The 21,412-nt window shown below is 37.2% G+C and overlaps 1 long non-coding RNA gene across 1 annotated transcript; it reads left to right on the top strand.

Annotated features, from left to right (window-relative positions):
• Positions 1-212: 212 nt before the first annotated feature.
• Positions 213-3,614, top strand: LOC146443243 (uncharacterized). Its single transcript, XR_014846461.1, has 3 exons — positions 213-551; positions 3,198-3,246; positions 3,331-3,614. It is a non-coding gene; the product is annotated as an uncharacterized LOC146443243 (long non-coding RNA).
• Positions 3,615-21,412: the final 17,798 nt, after the last annotated feature.

The raw sequence follows: 21,412 nt of genomic DNA, 5'->3' as shown, positions 1-21,412 counted from the left end.
GTTCAACCCAGCCCACACCTGGGGTCAGTTAATGGCCAACCCTACAGTCAGTTCAACCCAGCCCACACCTGGGGTCAGTTAATGGCCAACCCTACAGTCAGTTCAACCCAACCCACACCTGGGGTCAGTTAACTGCCAACCCAATGGTCAGTTCACCCAGCCCACACCTGGGGTCATTCAACAGCCGAAGGACTCGGGGGCAGGGCTGGAGCCCAGTCCATTCAACAGAACCAGCATGTGCAGGTCGGCTATAAAAGCAGCTCAGCCCAACAGATGGGGTTGACGGCTCTCCATTGGGATTCGGATGGAGTGCACCAGAGAAATGGCACTGCTCTGAATCTGTTTTTTTAATCCTGCTAGCTTTGAAAAAGGTTTTGTTTGTTTTCCTTTCCCTCCTCCCGGCCTCCCTACCTTCCATCCCGTCTCTCCACCCCAGGAGGCTGTGGGGTGCCCCGGCTAGCTGAGCTCCCAGGAAGGCCGCGACCGTGAGGGAAGGGCAGAGTCACCGCAACCCAGCAGCTTCGCCTGCTGTGAGGAGACCAGGCTGCTGGGTGAGCTCCCCTTCCTTCCCCTGCCCAGAGACTGGTGGGACCTGTTGGAGGCTCCTCCGGGTGCCCTTTTCTCTTTTCTTTCTCTTTTTCTCCGTTTAAGTTGGTGTTAATAAGTTTTTTTCCTGTGTTAAAAAAATAGTTCAGTTTTTTTTCCACTTTAACTAGCTGTGGTTAATTTGTTTCATTGGTGGAGGGAAGGGGGAAGCCCTTTTCTTTTCCCTCATGAGGAGGCCTCATCCCAGAGCGTTTCCTCCCGAACCTTTGTCTCCAAAACTGAGAGAAAGAATTTGGCACCCAACGTGAGGGGCACCAGTGAGGAACAGGGGAGAAAAGAAAGACAATGTGGGCTTAAATCAGAAGATATTACTGTAGATTAAATACAGTAACAGGTAAGAATGGGGTTGTGTTTCCACATGATAGCGTTTCATTTGATAGCAAAGCTCCGTTTTGATCTTAAAATCTCAAATAATTTTTTTTATAAAGGACTTGATTCTGAAAACATATTTGTGAACAATGTCAATTGCATGAGTATATGTACACTTCCCAAGGTTGGCAGTACTGCAAATGCCCAAATTCAGTGTGCTAATTATCAATGTAATGGTTGAAAAGCTGTGCTGCACATCTGAATAGTTTAAGGAAACCCCTTTTGTATTACCCTGTTTTCACAGTTCATAAAAAGTCCTGCCTAAAATGAGGCCAGTTGTGAAATAGTGTTATGCAATCTGACTTGCTTTACTTTGTTTGCCCACAAAATAATAATAGCTTCTGTACTGTCATTATTTGATGAAATTTTCCCTTTGTGTTTTTGTTTTTCTTTTTCCTCTTATCAAAGATATTTAAAGCAAAGTCTTCACTGACATTCTTGCCCCGTAAACATATTCTAGGCCTACAGTTTCTCATCTTAACCTACAGTCTATTTTTCTATTTTTCTTTCTGTGGTTTATTGTGGGTTATTTTAATCTCTTACTTTAAAGACTCACTAAAAATCTTTAACTATGGAAATTGCAAACAAAGAGCTCTATCTAGATGATAAATGAAGTACAGTCTTTCAGATTTATCTATTCTTTAATGTTTAATGCAATTGTTAGATTGAATGTGGTCCATGAATATGGTGTATGTGAGGACAGTACAAAACAGAATAGCTTCCGACTTAAGCAAAGATATCCTTCTGTGGTTTTCATAACCTAACTAGAAATGGATTGAATTTTGGTATGCTCTCTATGACATTTCGATACGCTTTTATTGACAAATTCTGGTTCATAGTTTGTGATGATGAGAAACTATAAGTATATATCATTATTTTCTTTGTAAACAGTATTATTTTTTAAGTCACCCTTTTGACTTAAATACTATTAAAAATAAATTGTCTTCTGAATGGATTTGTGAATTTACTGCTGATTTATTCTATCTTTAAGTATTCAAAAACATCACAAGTTTTTGTAATCCCATTGATGTCAGAAGAATAACTTTGATTTTTGGAAGGTAAGAAAATGATCCGACCTATTTTTTCTTTGAGTTCAGAGTAATTATTGGAAGATATAAACTATCATTTTAAGGGACTACTATAAACAAGTTATGCTTTTCCTATTATTTTTTAATACATGAAGAACAAAGTTTGGGGCACAGTGAAGTTCAGGTTATTACATCAAGGCTTTAAAAAGTCTTCTTTCTCTCAAGTCTCTGCAAAAATATGCTTCTATCATGGTTAAAATTAAAATCTATTTTAGGTCTTCAATCTGGAAAAGTAGATATTTATAGAAAGGGTTAGGGAGAACATATCTCAAGAACTTTAAAATAAATTCTACTCTATGGCCTTCATGTATTAAAGTTAGTAGGAAATCTGTCATTACATTGCGGTGTCAAAACAGCAATTCTCTTTCTGACCAAACACTCTATAAAAACAGCAATATTTTGCAAAATTTCCTTTCCTATCAGGAAGTGTGTTGTCTACCCTAGGGTATTGTTTTTAATATGTCAGTACTCTAAGATATTATATAAGCAGATAAATTAGCTATAATCCTTACCCCTGAAGAGTTTTATTACACATAAGTACAATCATATGAGGAGAAGGTAAAACAAAAGAAAGAATCAGGAGGGAATAAGGGGAGACAAGGAAGGGCATCAGTTATGAAATCTTCAGTTTTAATGGTTCTTTGCATAGCTTTCTATTTAGATAGATTTTTATTTTTCATGGAGGAATAATACAATAAAAAAACAATGAGAGCTGTGGAAAAGCTGAAAAAGCTACCAACATGAGGAGGAAAAGAGTTTGTACCCAACGAATAGGGACAACTGGGGGAAAGGCATGTGAAATCAAATGTGTGTCTTTAAGTTTTGCAAGAAAGCCATTTGCTGTGATTGGTGAAGCAGAGGTGCATGATACACAAAGCTGATCCTAGTTCCAGAACTGGAGACCTTCATTTCTGTTGGGAGAAGCAGCTTGAAGAAACAGAGCTGAGAAGGCAAAACAGTAATAAGAAATGAAATTAACTTGCCCTGCCTGATTTTCTGAATCTCTTCATGTTGATATTTAGCTTGTCAGAGTCCTGTTCTCTTTCCTGTAACAAATATTCCCCAACCCCAAGGTAATTTTGTGTTAATATACATTTCTTTTTTTTTTCTTTATTTTTGTGTCTGTGTTCACAGCCATGTGATGATTCTCCTTACATATCAAAGCTGTCGACTCCCCCAGCAGGTATTTATGCATAAGATACCTCTTGAGCCTTTTTGTCTCCAGGCTAAACAGATCCAGTTTTTTCAGCCTCTCCTCCTACCACAGGTGCTCCAATGTCTTGATAGTGATCAGCAAAGATTATTATCTTTGTGGTCCTTCATTGGTCTGTCTCCACTGTAACTGTGTCTTGTACTGGGAATCCAGGACTGACTGCTGTACTCCAAAACTATTTCACAAATCCTGAACAGAGAAGAGTCACCTTCCTCAGGCTGCAAGCAATGCTTTTCCTTTTCCCAGGAGGCTGTTGGCCACAAAGCCAGACATTCGACTTGGTGCCCACCAGGATCACCAGCTCTTTTTCTCTAAAGACCTCACCAGATACTGCTACCTCGATTTATAACGCAGTGGATTGAGGACGGGTGGAACAGGCCTCTGCGTCTACCAAAAGTGTCTCTGAGGCTGTTGAGAGATCACTCCAACCAGCACTGCTCTGGTGCTGTACAGAAAGACCCTTCTCACACCCGAGCCGGTGTAAGGCACAGATTCTCACTCACCCAGAGAGCTGGATAGCTCACGCGTTACCAGAGACAAAGAATCCAGAGGCTCAAACAGCTGGATGTTCCAGATGTTTATTCCAAAGGGTTCCAGGGTGAAAGAGGAGACCCTAGGTGTCCCTAGATATAGGGATCACCTGAGATCAGGGGAGAGGAGGCGGGGGGAACACCACAACCAATGGGGAGAAGGGAGGGATGGAGTCAGGGGTTAGGTTACAGCCAGGGGGATTTACATAATTTGGGGAGGGATTTATTGTGTTACTCAGACTAGGATGTTTCCCACCAGTGAAACCCTGCTGTACTGGGACCACTTGGCTCCCCAGCAGTTCCCGAGGTGGTATCATCCACCACTACAGATTTATACTTGACAGTTCCTTTTGTTGAAGTTTGTGAGATTCCTCTCCGCTGGCTGAGGTCCCTTTGAATGGAAGCACAATGATCTGATCTAAACAACATTCCCACTTTTGTATCTTCTGGAAGCCCATTGTGGGTGTGCTACATCCCATCATTCACATCACTAATTAAGTGAAAAAATATTGGTTCAGTCTTGACCTCTAGGGCAGACCATTACTGACTGCCCTCCATCTGAGCTTTGTGCCCACTAATGGCACCCTTTTGATCCTGGCAGTTCAGCCAGCTTTCAAATCATTTCACTGTCTAATTAGTGTGTAATTCAACAGTTTGTCAATGAAATATTATGACATTGTAGAAAACCTTGCTAAAGTCAAGTTATACAACATCTACCACTCTGCTCTCACCCCCCCTTTCCAGCCATTTCATCATAGAAAGTGATTATCAGGTTGATTAGACTTTCCCCATCATAAATCCATACTGACAACACTCAAGAGCTACCATCTCCTTCATATTCTTAGTAAAGGCTTCCAGGATTATTTGCTTCACCACCTTCCAGGGGAATCAGTTCCCTAGAGGATCACCAGATACTCCTTCTTACCCTTCTTGAAGACGACAATGATCATTACTTTTCTCCAAGCCTCAAGAGCCTCCTCCACTTACTGTGACCTTTAACAAATAACTGAGAGTGGCCTTACAGTGCCAGCTCCCTCCGCAGGCATGGCTGTATCACATGGAGTCCCACAGACTTGCGCCTGTCTAATTTTTTTTTCTCAGTGTTGCTTAGCATTTGACAGGGAGCCATGATTTTTAACAAAGTCACAACCCCAAATATTTTTATACAACCCTGTGCTTGCACAGTGTGACTGTGACCAGACACAATTTCCACTTTATCAAGAATGGCAGAAAAGGAATGTGTACACAGCAGCTGCCACTTTTATCAGTATCATACTCTGCATGTTTTCATATGATTTTTAGTTGGCAAGTTTCCATTTGTTGAAACTGTCATGCCCGTTTGCTGTCTGAGCAGCCTCTGATAGTTCACATTGCCTTCAGACCAGGAAATGCTCATATCTGAAAATATAAAGAATTTTCCATACACACATATGTGTAAATGCATACACAAATATTTAGAAAAATTTAATACTTACATGTGTATAAATTTTAGATATATATTTATATATGTTTGCATTTGTATATACTTACATATAGATATAAAAATTAATTTTATGGATCCATAAATGTGTGTGCACAAAACATCCTTCAGTAAAAGTTAATGGGAAAAATAGTTAAAGCTTAAACATGAACAGAAAGTGATTAAACAAAGTCAAAAAGTTTGGTCACCCCATGTTACAAGACTGTAACTGTTGATGAACTGTTCCCAACAATTCCTGTCGGATCATGCTCCATAGGGAATATTCCTTGAGGAATTCCTCCCAACAACAATCCTTGAGGCTAGGTGGGTTGACATTCCAAAAGGTCTACATAATCTTGCATTTAGTTACTTTGTGTACACCATTGTGTTTCAACCATGGACAGCAACCAAGTACTGTGCAGCTGCTCACTCATTCATTCTCTGCCCAGCAGGGAGGAGAATCAGAAAAAAAAAAAAAAGCCAACTCTTAGATTGAGATAAGAACAGTTCAATAAATGAAACAAAACAAAATATTAATAATATTAGTAATGATTACGATATTAGAGAGAGAGGGATAAACCCCAAGAAAGAACAAGTGATCTATTATAAAATTGCTCACCATCCACTGACTGATGCCAGCCCATCCCTGAACTGTGACCAGCAGCTCTTCCTGGCCAGCTCTCTCAATTTATGTACCGGGCATGATATGCTATGATATGGAGTATCCCTTTGGCCAGGGCTTTTTTTCAGTCACTTGTCCTGGCAATGCTCCCTCTTGGTTTATTTTGCACTTGCTCACTGCCGGAGCATAAGATACTGAAAAATCCTTGACTTAGGGTAAACGCTACTTAGCAACAAAACATCAGTTTGTTCTTATTCTCATATCAAATCAAAACCACAGCACTCCGCCAGCTACTAAGAGGAAAATTAATTCTATCCCAGCTGAAACCAGGGCAATCACATACCTGTATTCACATTATCTCAGCCCAACTTCTCAAAGGCTGAAAGAAGGAATTCTCTAAGCTGAAAAATGTCACGGGGTCACAAATAGATTCAGAAGTGAATGCTGGAATGTGTCTAGGGGCTGTGTGTTGAAGGGAGTGCAAGCTCACTCTGCTGCAGTGCCCACTCTGAACCCTGATAAAGGGGACAGACATTGTTTGAAGGCTTATGTCATCCCTTCTGATGGTGTAGGATGAAAAGCAGACTGTCACTAATGAAACTCTAATAACAGGAGACCAAAAACTCTCTGTGAATAATGATCAGTGAGTTTTATCCAAATCAAACATTTCTCTTAATCTTAAAAAAAATCTTTAAAATGTTCTTTAAACTGAAAAAAACCCCACTACCACCAAACAAACAAACAAAACCTGGAAGTAACAATGAGTTTTCCATACAGATAGATGTTCCAACTAAATCTCTGATAGAGTTACAGAGCATCAACTGCCCAAAACACAATTTTCAGGGGAGCTGCAAGCATGCTTTCAATTTGACAGTCATCATAATTTTGAAAGTATTTATAAGTGCATTCCTGCATGTTTTTAAAAATTACAACACAATTTGTGGTTCCCAAGGGATTTTTTTCACTGTATTTCAACAAATACTGATATTTAGAAAGCTCTTCTCTTTGTACAGTTTGTTCTATTACAAACCACATACTGTGATTTTGAACACGCTTTTGCATTAGATAGATTTATCATTGCAGTTATTTAGTTTTTCTGTAAATCAGACCCACAAAATATAACACGATCTGAAGTGTACACTTTACATTTATATGGTAGCAGGGGTGTGCAAGGAGCCCATGCTGTGTCAATAAGAGATAATAACTCCACACACTGTGCAGAAAGATGAATTCCTTGAAGTCTGAGCTATTAGGCTTACATGGGACAGCAACTATGATATTGTGGAATATTAACAAGATAAAATGGCACCAGGACATTTGATTCCCCAAAAGTGGGAAACCTAAACAGAAGCAGTAGGAAATGAACTAGAAGAGAAGCAGGGGATGTGTCCTTTGTTGCCATATGGCAGACTACAAATCTCTCACCCCAGAGTAATGTATGACTTGCAAAATACACTTATTTGTTTTTTATTTGTCCAGTGCTAGAACTTCTAGCCATTTGTTGAGTTAAAATCACTGATGTTTTAAAAAATATAAAAGTACTGCCAAGTCATTGGTGAAAACATTATATGACAAACAAAATTTAAATATATAAGCGCAACACTTTATAGACAGCAAATTAAGTGTATAACAATTGCTCTTGTCAGATAAATTTTATTAGTAGCCATAATAATTATTACATTTGCACTGTTTGTTTAATCTTCTTTATTTTTCTAAAATATATCATTGAACCATAGAGCAATAAAGACATTTATGTGAAATTATTCTTTTAGTTCATACTGAAGAAATATATATATATATATGTGTGCTGAAGAAAAAAATTTATTATATGATTAGAAGTTCAAAATTAGTATGGTTCCAAAATTGTTCTTCAAGATAAACAACCTATGAATTTAAATATTTAAAAAACACATGCATCTGCAACATGATAAGCAACTATCAACTAACAATAAATATATTACCATGTGTTCTTTCCCTCCATGCCCTCTTTCCAAAACCTGTTATAACTATCTCTGTCCAAAAATAGAAAAAATGCAGCAACAGTAAATCCTCATTTCCTGACATAAGGAAAAAAAAAAATCAGGTAAAGCAGATCTGTTTTTTCTTTAAAAAAAAAAAAAAAAAAAAAAAATTTAAAGAAATCCCAAGCAACAAAAAAGTAAGACATCAGCTCAGTTATCAACATGTTAACACTTTTGAATAGAGAACCAATTGCCCATAGCCTGCACATTGGCTTCAGTATACTTAGAAATTACTTTCCATGAAAGTATACTGCTGAGGGATTCTAAGCATTCACATGCTGTAACCATTTAAAACCAGTACTCGAATGGAAAATATTACTAATTTATTTCCAAAAGGAAACATTTACAAAAAGGTAATCAAATTTCTTACTTGATCATTTTTATGTCTTTCTACTACTAACAGCAAGTTTTTCTCCCCTTCTGAGATAATAAAATCACATATCCTCTGCTGGACTGATTACTGGTCTAACTTCATCTGGCTAATTGACAGGGATGGATGATTAATCATTGTCTCTGGGACTGATAACTGCTTGCTTGTTTTTCAAAGAATTATACATTAAACAGATAGTGGAAATGCTCCTGCCATGGGTAAAATAGCATAAGAAATGGGAAGACACAGGAAAGATGTGGTCTAATGGAAACCTGCAGCTTAAGTCCTCTTCTAGCCCTGCATACCTTCAGAGGACATTTCATGTCTTCTCATGACTTGTGTAAGATATGCCAAGAAGAATCAGCCTCAGGAGATGTTTATGACTAAAAGGGAGTCTCAGTCACTCACATGATTATTGCTGAGACATCTAAAACTTGGTCAGTGCAATTCTGCCTGTGAGGGTCTTTTGTGCTACTTGTAGCACATGGACTCCTTTCACTAAAGAAACATAAAATGAGAACATGTTTCTGTTCCCTAAACTCAAGCCTTATTTTTTTAATGTTGTACAACGGATTCTTCATTCAATGGATGGTTTCTTAGTAAAAGCAGAAATACAGTTAGCCTGATTTTAACAGCTAGGTGTTTAACAGGTGTTAGTAAATAATTGACTTTTATGATATTGTTGGCATGTATTGATTCACTTTGGATTTATGGATAAGTTAGATCTCATTATAAACTAAAAAAATGTATTCTAAAAAGCTTATTTAAACTCTCAAAACAGGGGGTTGGGCAAAGTAATTAACCTCAATTAACTTTGGGCATAAGAGTAATCATTCTACAGATTCTCCAGAATAGTAAGAGTAGTGTAAGCTCTGCACCAGCCTTGGGAAACATCTATTTTTCTTCAATGATTATTCAGGAAGTCCAGAATGAAAAGTGTTGTAAGTATCTTACTCAGATGCTTCAACTTAAATTATAAATTTTATTCTCATAATAGAAACTATTGGCTGACACAATACTTTACTTTGATGCTGTCACTCAGTCTTCCACACGGATGTTTACTGGATGTTTTTAAGTACAGGTACTCATCTCTGGACCTGTCACTTCATTTTCTGTATGTGCTAATGTTGTAGTTCAAGCTCTAAAATAAAGGCTGTTCATTGTAGAAATCATTCACTCAAAGTAATGTGGATTAAGGAATGAGGCAATTTTTTGATAATGTAAAAAGAGCTCTGACTTTGGGAATAAACTCTGTAAGATATGCACAAAAAAAAGGCATTAATAATGGAAGAGACTTGTTATGTCATTTAGATACTCTTTTCTCAGTTAAATAATGCTCCCAGTAGTTGAAACTTTGTGTAGTTTTAAATAGCTTGTGTGGACTTTGCAGCAATGAATAATCCAAACATTGGAACATTGTTGGTATTTTGGGAAGAACTTCTCTGCTAATGATATACTATCATTATCCTAAACAGAATTTACAGAAGTCTTTCTTTTCAGGTGTTTTTTGCCTCTGAGGACCAGATATATTCTGTATTTCCCCTGAATGTCATTAAATTACACACACATAGTCCTTGGAAAGACATAGGGAATACACTTCATCTACATTCCATAGTCATGCAAAATTTTAATTACTTTGCTTCTCCTAATATATTTTTATTACATTCATAAGGATCAAAGAGCATCCTCTGTTGGCTAATATAACACCTGATTCTGTTGTGCTTCTCTCTTACTGTTGCCTTGTGAATAGGGTAACTGACAGTGTTATGAAAGGGTATGGGTTCAATTCCTGTAGAGGATTTGCTCTCATTAAAATTTCTTTTATTAACATCTACCTTCTTCTTACTGGGATGTGACTAAATTAATTTTTAAGTTTAAATTATTTTTCTCATATTTCTAATTGATGTATCTGGGAGCCTGGGAGCATGAAAACAAAGGAAGACATTTGAATAACAAGAGATATCTGGGCAAACTTTTCTAGTTTTATCCAATATATAGTCTTATTATTTTGAAAAAGAGACCTTTAAATTCTGACTTACACTTCTAAAGGAAGATTATAATTTGATTTGCAGTTTGAGCTGAACAAGATTTGGGTTCTGTTTTATGATTAAGGATGGTATTAAGAATGGCAAATAGACCAGCTGTAAAGGAATAACTTCCATCTTTAAGACAGAATGCCTTGTACTGGATAAACAAGATCAGCACTTTTCTGTGAGTTCAAGACGAAAAGTAGGAAAGGATTACCTTAAGCCATTGTGAATTAGTTCTGGATGATCAAGGTCAGTCATGATTATCTGGTGGATTTGATCATGATTATTCTTTTCTACATAGGCCTAGCTATTATCGATTTCAATGCTCCTTCTTCCAGGCCAAGAGTTAAAGTCTTGAAAAGGCCTCTCAGGTGCATAAGCAGCAGTATTTACCTACTCCCAGAAAAGTAAATCTGTTGTATCATTGTCTTACACACAAGACAGAGTATCATCATTTCACAAACAAAGTATAGTTCAAATTGCTTCACCTCAAAAATTATATTACAGAATCAAAAACAATCAGCTCAAAGGTGACAAAACTTAATGGAATTACTTTTATTTACTTACTTAAAATACAGTTAAACTGCAGAACTCCTTACCATAGGATACCTTAGATGCTAAAAACATTGTATAAACTGAAAGAGAAACTGAATACATTATTAGATGGTAAAGTCAAAAATACTTACCAAACTCACAGGAACTTACAGGACCTAGGGATCCAGCTCTATGTGAGGCAAGGTTTTTGGTATTTTGATATAATTTTTATATGCTGCATAACCTTGACTCAAACATGAAAATTGTCAAGTTGTGAAAAAGGATTGTGAAAAAGTACAAAGCATAGAGCTAAGTAAGATGGGAGAGCTAAGATTTCTGATACAGGGACAGTTAGCAGTTCAAGGGCAGGAGAGGAAAAACACTGATTGGAAAATATATAAAATCTAAGGAAAAAAAACCAACAAAAGAGAATCAGAAGACAGCAGCAATGAGTATCAGTCCATTCAAAGGTGCTGACCTGCCTGACCTACCTGAAAACTGAGAAACCTCCAAACACCCTCCAAATACTTTAATGGAGGTGGTGAACATATTGTTGGTTAGCTAAGTGACTCCTGTGACCTAAGTATCTATTGTGTGTTAGCCTTTGATACCGACCTTATACTTCCAACTTGTGTTTAAAGAAAATTTGTGGAATCTCTGTATTAAGTGAAGGAGCCCAGAAAAGATGATCAAGATGGGGAGGGCCACAATACCTTTTGAAAGCTGCATTCTGTAGGGAAATACATCTTATTTGATCCTTCAGATACTGACTTTCCTCATGTGCTCATTAATTCATAGCAATTGCTATCTTAATACAAAAAAGGAAAACAAATAAACAAAATACCTCCATTAATTTTAAATTTCACTTATCTCGACCACTGTAAGACCTGTTTCATGTCCATCTCAGTTGTAATAGAAAATTTTGCCTGATTTGTAATTAACATAATTAGTCTTCTTTCAATCCTGATAAATGCCGTGAGTTCAGAATCTGACATGTTCCAATGCATATTAATGTTAATTTTCACCTCATTGCCTACAATAGGATGCAATTATTTTGCAATTGCAAATACAGTTTGGAAAAGCAATAACTACTGAATGATTTGAACCCTAACTCTGAAGTAATTTCCCAGCCTGTCTTTCTTTTGATGACAGGAACTGCTCTTAGAAGTAAAATATTTGAAGATAATTTCTTTTTTTTTTTTCTATTTTGGATCTGGCAGCTGCTTTTGATCATCACAGGCAGTATTACAGAATCCTTCTAGAAACACAGCATATAGCTTTTTTCTGAGAACTCCCATTTTGTTTTAAGATCAATATTCATTAGATTATGTTATTTTTTTTTTTCTGTCTAGACATTACAACTGGGAGATATTCTGAGAAGAAGCCGTTTTTACTGTCACATGTATATTGTATTTTAAATATATCTGCAATTTTGAAGATATTTAGAGCAATATTTTAGCATGAGATATTGACAAGTATACATATTAGCATTTTGCCTTCATGCATAGTTTCATACTAGCACAATTATTCAGAACGTCTTCACTAAAATGTGGTAATTATGAGAGTTGGAGGGTAATTGTTGCTCTATTATCTATAGCCTCCTTTTTAAAAATAGGAGTACATAAAATAATCATACAAGCAAGTATATCGACTGCTCAACTGTGTCATGAATGTTCCATTCTTAGGGTTGGTTCAAAGAGATTTCTGAAAGGTTAGATGAATTTTTGTATGTTTTAACCTTGATAAACCATGTACCATACTACAGTGTTAAGGCATATTAATACAATTATTGATTGTGATTATCACCGATGGTTTTATAGTGGTTATTCAGAAAATCTCTTTGGCCTTTAACATAGCCATGTAAATCAATCCCTAATTCACTGTTCTCAATCAAAGTTACATTACTTCAGGACAGAATGCTCTGCTATATCCAGCAGTAAGTCACTCAGTTTAAAGAATCTGCTGGTCCCAAGATTCCCTACCGATCACAAGACCACTTGAGGCTCACTGATGAGTTTGGTAAGATGACAGTACTGATTGATATTAGATCCTCAATTATTGCTTAGATTTCCAGGTTCAGGTCTGTGAGATGAATTTAGCTTTTCTTAGCTCAATCTTCTTTGACACACAACACTTTATTTTTCATGTAGAATATAGAGCTTCAATTAAGCACAGTTGTAGTCTTAGGCTTTATCTCTCCAACAGCCTAAACAATTAAAGACTTAACAACTCTCCATGGAGAGTTGTACTGGTTTCAGCTGGGATAGAGTTAATTTTCTACTTAGTAGACAGTAAAGTGCTGTGTTTCGGATTTACTGTAAGAATAATCATAACCCATTGATGTTTTTGTTGTTCCTGAGTAGTGCTAGCCTTAAGTCAAAGGCTTTTCAGTTTTTCATGCTCTGCCAGTGAGCAGGTGCACAGGAAGCTGTGAGAGGGCATTGCCAGGACAGATGACCTGAACTGGCCGAATGGATATTCTGTACCATGAATGTACAGTATATAAACTGGGGGGAAGTTGGCCAGAAGAGGGCAAACATTCCTTGTCACCTTTCTTCATATATCAGACTCCTCTGGACAGATAGAGTGCCACACAATCTAATGCAGATGTTCATTGCAGTAGTGGTCTTGTGCAGATTCTATCTGTCCTTACACATACCAGTGTCTCAGCAGTTGAATTTCCCCTCTTTGGCCTGTTGCTTGCTAGCAAGTAGTTCTCTATTCTCACCTGCAGACAGTCATATAAACTATTCTATGCACACACAATTACAGAGAAGTTTTAATGACATTTGCAGAACACAGCTCTGTGCAAAACTAACAGGGAGAAGTGAGCCCTTTTCTTCCTACTCTCTGATTTTTATGAAATTTCTGGTCTCAGCAATGAAGCTCTACCAATGGGTACCTGTATTTTTTGCAGTGATATTTCAGTAGGAAATAGTTTACCCATTCATGCAAAAGCACTAAAGACTTAAGAAAATATCTTAGTCCTCCCTGTGAGGAAATGGAAACTTTTCAGGGTGCTATTTTTCTTTTCCAGAAAGCCCAGAACTTTTCAGTAGCCAGAGCTCTCAGCTGGGGTATGGATGATCCACTTTTATTTAAATTCTACTTGATCCTGATCAGAGAATATTCAGTATTAATCTCTTGGGTTCCAGGTATGTATCATCTCTCAGATTATTAATATCTCTCATGTTGAGACAGTTGAATTTTCTCTAAACAAGTGTTTGATGATTTAGAAAATGTAATAAAGTAATTTAACAACCAGCTTGGAAGGATCATGTTAAAACCCTCAACAATATTGTAATGAGTGGGCTCCTGACAATATAAACATCAGCATAAAATCATCATTTCAAAATATGTCATACCTCATATCTTTTCATATTGTGCCTACTTTATGAGCAAAGGGATTATTATTAACATTGCTATAATTATTAATACAAAAATTACTATTATTTATAAAGAGATTATTTGCAGTATTCTGAATTTCCTTAAATAATTCTGAGATGAAATAGGTTGCATAACTAATTCTGTTGATTTTGGAGCTATAGAAATAAGAAGATCTAGAAAGCAGGAAAATAAGATTGTAGAGTTGCTGATAGTGGATTTCAGATGAAGTCTAGGTTTCATAGGTGAGTTAAAACAAAGTTAAAGATTGGCAAGCTGAGAAATGAAGAAGAGATATGGGTCAAAATCACATATATATTCAAATTTTGAGGTGACACAGAATAGCGAAGTGATACAGTTGATGTTTACATTAGATAATTATGGTATGTGAGATTAAGAATTAAATGAAAAATAATTCTACCTGTTGATGCAGCTGTAAACACAGAATAACATCTGAGATATTGATATTCGAGGTGTTTTCACTACATTAATATTGTATATATCTAGAGATAACTTTTAAGTCGAATATCACAACACAGAAGCTGAGAAAATTGGAGTTTAGGAATATAATTCTGCAACTATCTCTATGGTTTTCAGTGGAAAAAGCCTATCATATCAGAAAGGTCAAAATAATTTGAACTTCTTTACCTACTAGGGCATGTTTATTTCTATAATGTTCAAGTGACCACAATGCTGATTGACACTGCCAAAAAAGAATGTCTAATGATAAAACCACAACCTTAAATGAATAAAACAATCAGATCAAAATTGTAGAAAGTAAAATTTGAAATAACATATTATCTTCTATAAAAAATTATATTTTGAATTAAAGTCTCATTATGAACATTTTAATACGGCATATTTCTCTTACATTTTTCATTTTCAGTGATTAGAATTACTATCTGTTTTCATTAACACCAAATGGTGAAATGCTATTGAGTTACTGGAGTGCTGGGAATAGCTGGAGAGTCAACTCAGTGATCTCACGGGAGGAGTACACACCAAAAGCAAAATACGAAAATGAACACTCAAATGTCATGCTACTAAATAGCCAACCCCATTTTGTTGCAGCTGCATAATAGCATTTTGGACACAGTCCACTCATCTCCCCTTGTAAATGACTGAGAGATGCAGCTGCTGTCCAGCATGTTTTCTACTGGGACCATTTGTATATCAGTAGAAAAATTAAGCACAGTAGAAAAATTAAGCAAATAACTGTTAAAGGAACAGAACAGGTTTACATCTGATGTAAAAAGACAATTTAATTTGGTTATGCTAAAATCTTGGTTTTTTTACTTTTTCGTTATATATAATTTTACTTAGTAACTTTCACTGTTAACGTATTTTTAAAATCCTATCTGCTCTTCACAGGGCAACAGAATTCTAACCAAGCAGTAGCCGTACAAATTTTCTTCCTACTGTGGTAAAAATTCTCTCTGTTGTCCTCCTGCCTTGTCTGTCCCTGCTTCCAATGTCCATACAGTTTCCTTTTCTACCTAAGTTCAAGAAGAAGATCCTTGCTCAGACAAGGTGGGCTTTTGCCCCTTTTCATTGACCTCTGACACGTTGCCTTCTACTGCACTCCTAGCAGATGTGTCATGAAAAGTAACCCACATTTATAGACATCAATAACTTCAAAGGTAGATTCCCAAGGACCTGACTAAAAAGTTCCTTTAGCAGCCCAAAGTCTTCTCTAGGGTCAAAGGGTACCCAGGGTCACACCTAGGGTCAAAGTTTTGCTGACAGCTTTTCTCCTCTCACCCATGATTTCAAACTTCTTCATAGTCATTGTGACCATCTTAGCTCATGAGTCCCTCTCTGTTTGCAAACAACAAAGCTAGGGCAAATCCTTTCCATCTGGCTCTCTTAGTTACTGCACCAAACAGTTATTTTCAACATATTTCAGGAATTTCCTGGACCTATTTTTGACTTCTCTATGATATTCCCAGCTGACATCTGGGACATAAAAGTGCCCCATAAGGACAAGGACTGAGTAGACTTTATTTTCTTTTCCAGACAGAGTCTCTCAGCTGTCATCACCAGTCACAAGCCCCACACAATCCAATCCCTCCCTTAAATATTCTGCACCACCTCTCTGTCTTGTCTGCCTTCCCTGTCCCTCCTGAGGAGCCCGTGACTGTCCCTCACAGCACTCCAGAACTCATCCCTCCTGGTTTTGCTTGTGTCAGTGATGCCATAGCTCTGAGAGTGGCTCAAAGCTTCTAGTTCCTCCTGTGCATTGTTTGTATTCATATTATTTAATTAAAAAATCTAGTATAGCATATTTAATGTATATACTATTATACATAAAAATGGAGTAATATGTTATATAAAGAAACTTATATATATATAAAATATAATAAATTGGTTTATATACTTATCTAATTATTTTATATTAATACAAAATAAATACACCTTAAGAAAAGTGTTTGATTAATTAATAAAATATATTTAATAGATTTAATATATCAATAAATAACTATATTTCCCTCCTATGTCAGGGGCTTTGGATCTAGATGATTTTAAGGTCCCTCTTCAATTCAAATCATTCTGTGAATCTATGATTAATAATAATTAATTATTGATTGATATAATGTATTATATATTACTTAATGTAATATATAGTGGATACTATATATTATTCTATTATACCAAACATTCTTTCTGAGGTCACAATGCTTTAAGCTTTGTGCTTTCAGACTCCCTAAAGTATTTCTGAAACTTGATGTTAAACACACTTAGGGACTTTTCCATGGAACAGTCAGTGCTACTCATCAGATTAAAGTAAATGGTTCTTTTCAAATCAGACATGCCTGAGGTTTTCCAGGGAACAAGCCACTGTTTGGAGGTTAAAAAATCACTGAAAAAAACAAAGGTTTTGTTGGTAACTTCTGAGAGTGAAAATGTTATCCTTCAAAATGAATTCCTGTGAATATTGCTCTTTTTAATGAAAATACTTATTTTTTAATTTTAAAGAGATGTATAAATAATCTCATTATGAATTTGACCTACATATAGTATATTAGTTGGATATCTCTTAAAGTTTATCTCATCTATGAACTGAAATTTTTCAAGAAAGAATTTTTATCGTGAACATTTTCATTCCTGAAATACATTGTACCTATTAGCTCAATATCCATACAATGTGAAGCAGAGTTTTGCTTATTAAAATAAAAGTGGCTTACAGTCTTCTCAGTGATGGACTTATTTCGCTACAAACCCACTGACCAAATTATCCTTTTATCCATTGATAAGTGGATATGTGATAAGTGATTCTCTCTGACAGTAGAGATAAAAAAATAATGCAAAGCAGATTTGATCATTTACTGACATCCTCAGTAATTTCCCACTCATGACACTAAGGAGATATTTTTGCTATGTAACCCAAAGGGTGCCTGAATAAATAATAAAGGGTGCCTTCTCTCTATTAGGAGCAGATTGTGGCTTTGTAGGGATCCATGCACTCTCCTATGGATTAAAAAAAAACCCAAAGAGAGGCCATATGTGGGGGTGCGGCGGCCCGATGCTGCGGATCCCGAGTCCCCGAGGCCGGCGGTCGGCGTAATCCACGGGGACGCTGCCGAGGATGCCATCGCCTGGGACTCGGAGGAGGCCGGGCCGTAAACCGCTCTCTCCCTCCCCTGGAAAGTTTTCCTAAGCTTATTGGTTTAAAGTTCGCTTCCCCGCCCCTATCACCGCCCCCGCTGCTTGCCCTCACTAGAATGTTCTGTTGCCGGGCTTCCCCCATGAGTTGCTTGTAATCCCCTCCCTAGTTATATTTCATTTGCTCCCCCGCTTGTCCCTCATGTTGTCCCGGAGCCCCGTTGGCTCCGCCCCTGCTGTTCCTCCCCGGGAAACCCCGTATTTCCCCCTAAAAACCCCCTCCCTTTGTTCTCTCGGTGGTGTGGCCGCGACCCCAGCCCCGCCGGGTTCTGCGCCCGGTAGCTGCGTGGACCGCCCCACCCGAGAGCCCCCAGTGTGCCTCCCCCGCGCCGCTTCTCCTGAATAAACTGCACACTGCGGACTCTCAGCTCGTCGCCCTTTCTTTATCACGGGAAGCGACCAGCGACTCCACGGCGTTCCTGCCCGGCAGGCACCCGCCTCCGCCGCGTGGTCCCTGCCGCTCCAAGGAGCGAGCCTGGGAACACTGAGGCTGACCGCAGCCGCCTCTGGACAGAGCTGAACAGCCGGGAGGGCTGAGAGCTTGGGCCAGGTGAGGCCCCCGAGGTCTCCCGAAGCTCCTGCAGCTCATTGGGGCCAGGCGGCCGGACCCCGCCGGACCCCTACAACTTCAGCCATACTGATGTAGCTTTGAAATGACATTCTCAGGAGTACTGGGAATGATAGACTGTTTCAGAGGCCCTTATTCATTTCATGGTGTTTCTCTCTTTCAATTCTGTCTAATACTAGAGTCAACAGTGTGGTGGGGATACTGTATTTATACACCAACTCACTTCAGTGAAAGTAGTGAATCTTTATCTGAATAGGCAAGTAAAAATTGAAACAGCTCTTAGGCATAATCCTTGTTTTATGTAGTGCTTAAATAATAAAAAGACTGTGGTAAAAGGAGAACATTGCTAGTAGCAATGAAAATATTATACAAATATTAAAAAAATACACTGAAGATGAAATAAAATATAAGCAGAAAAGCTGACATATTTGTTAGAAAAAGTGGAGAAGAGTGTAAAGGGAGAAATTATAGGATACTTATGTAAGACAATCCCATAAATGATAATAGATTTTGTAAGGACAGAGGTATTTCTTGTAATGAAAGAATTCAATGAAAACAATGAAACAAAATTCATAAGGTCTTCTTGAATTAATAATAAGGGTTTCCCTGCAGCATTTGCAATACTGTTATATGTACAATTTGTACATAGTAAATGCTTTAGATACTAAGTTCTTTAGTTTAATCATTTGCTGGGGAAAAACAGATTTTACAGCTGAGCACTTCAGTACTAAATTACTTTCATCAAGTCTGTGTGAACCCAGGACACTTATATACTTTTTGAATATGTTGCTCATTCTAGTCAGACCTCTAAAAATGGTTTATTCATCTGACATGAAACCATTTAGGACTAACATGCATAAGGAAGAGCTGGAAACAAATCCTCCCTTCTTCTTCCAATATCACCCTTTTTCCATATTAAAGAGTGTTAAGCTAACACTTGCATTTGGAAAGTCTGGCACTCTCATCTGCACACTCAACCAATTTTGGAATGAAAGACTTTCCTCAGCCGTTTTACTCCCACTTTTGTGAAGAAGGTTCTTGATTCACCAAACAGCACAGAGTAAAATCAGTTAAAACTCAAACAAGCCAAGTCCTAACAACTAAATATTATTTATGAATATAAAAAAATGAGACACATTTGTGCTACCTCAATACTTAATTATTTATGATCAGGCATCTTAAATTTTTCATGAAGATATGATACTGTAATAAAAGTGAACACCGATATAAATATAACTTGAATCTGAAAATGAGGTTGGCTGAAAACATCATCTGAAAATAAAAACTTTGCATAAAAATTTCTTAGTGAAATTGCTATGAAACTGCATAATGTGAGGCAAGGAACAGGTCACACAGTACCTGAAAGAAAAAGAAGCCTGAAGTATCTATGAGTCAGATATTGCAGATTGCTTTCATGTCACAGCTGATGGGAAAATATGCAGCTTTTCAATATTATGCTAAAAAAATATAAAAATATATGTTGCTACAGTTATCAGGAAAATTATCTTCATCCTTGACTTCAATGGCAAATTCAAAATAACCTGACTGAAAAGAGTAAGCAGAACATTATATAAGCTCCTCTCCAGTCTCTGAACAAAAACACCAGTCATTTACCACTAGTTACAATGTCAATTCAGAAAATTAAACTAATTGCAAAAAGTTAAGACTCAAACCAAGTGATTCACAAAGTGGCTGAACTCTCACAAGATTAGTGTAGAATTTACTGAAATACTATTCCATTGTCTGTGTTGCACTTTTAAAACAAGCAGTTTTATTCTCTTATCTCAAATAATAGGAGAAGAAAATATGTTATTCCATTCTTTCCATTATGAGCTATCTTTCTTTTTCGAAGAACCACAAATGCTTTTCATGATACAGTTTCCACCTTCATTTTTTTCTCCTGTCGACAAGAATCCACTACTGTTGCATTCTTAATTTTCTGTATCACAAAGCTCATCACAAAGGCACTGCATACAATTATTAGATTGGTGACTTTTTTCCATCAATATTCAAGTAGGTAGAATCATTTATTATAAGCATGTCCTAATTCTGGTACTTAATTAAACAATCAGGAAGAAGGGACCTTTTCGATTTCTGTTCACCCTGCCCTCAGATGTGTTGGGATAAACCTGGCAGTGGCATATTAGAGGTGTGGGTGATCCCAGACCTGCACATGGTCCAGAGGCAGCATAGCATGCCCTTCCTACAGAGCAGAAAGCCCAGGATGTCACAGTACATAAATACAGGCACACAACTTTCTCTGCTTTTCCTCAGTACATCAAGCACCACTTATATTCTATGTTGTTGTTGGAGAAAAATTTTGTGAGCAGGATATCCCTAGGGAAAGGAAAGGGGAGGTTTAAGCCAGAATCTCATGAAGTACTCCTCTCAGGTATAGTTTATCATCACAGAGCAGCTTGCTCTTACCCAGCCTTTAATAGCTTGGTTGAAGATCCATGACCTGTAACAAAACAGTGTCACTTCAGTGGGATTCACAGAGTGAGAGGTTTGCTGTTGTAGCAAAGGGCAAACCCAGGTGAAGTGAAAGATGCATTATTCTAGACACTGAGCAGTACTGGAGGCAATAAAGTACAATTCATTCTAGGAACAACATGTCCTAAACAAACCAGGCATACATAAGCTAAACATGGAAACAACAGCAAATTTTTCTACAGCAAAGAAAAAAGTCCCAACAAACTAACAAGAAAGAAATAGAAACCCCATTTTTTTCTTGGAAATGAAAGTGCATTTGTTTGTTTTCAATCAGAATATGCTCTCCTCCCTACCAGGACAAGGCATACTCCACTATGAAAGCTTAGATGCTTTTGTAATAGGGCAAGAGAAAATTGCACATCAAACCAGAAGACTTAAATCCTCTGTAATTTGAAGTCAGGGAAAAATAGGATCAAGGATAATGTTACACCTTTAACCTAATCTTCAGAAAAAACATCTATT

This window comes from Lichenostomus cassidix, chromosome 1Aa (genome assembly GCF_008360975.1).
Source record: "Lichenostomus cassidix isolate B80296 chromosome 1Aa, HeHo_3.0, whole genome shotgun sequence".
Classification (NCBI taxonomy): domain Eukaryota; kingdom Metazoa; phylum Chordata; class Aves; order Passeriformes; family Meliphagidae; genus Lichenostomus; species Lichenostomus cassidix.
Note: the sequence above shows the minus strand (reverse complement) of the source record. Positions and strands in the feature narration are given on the sequence as shown.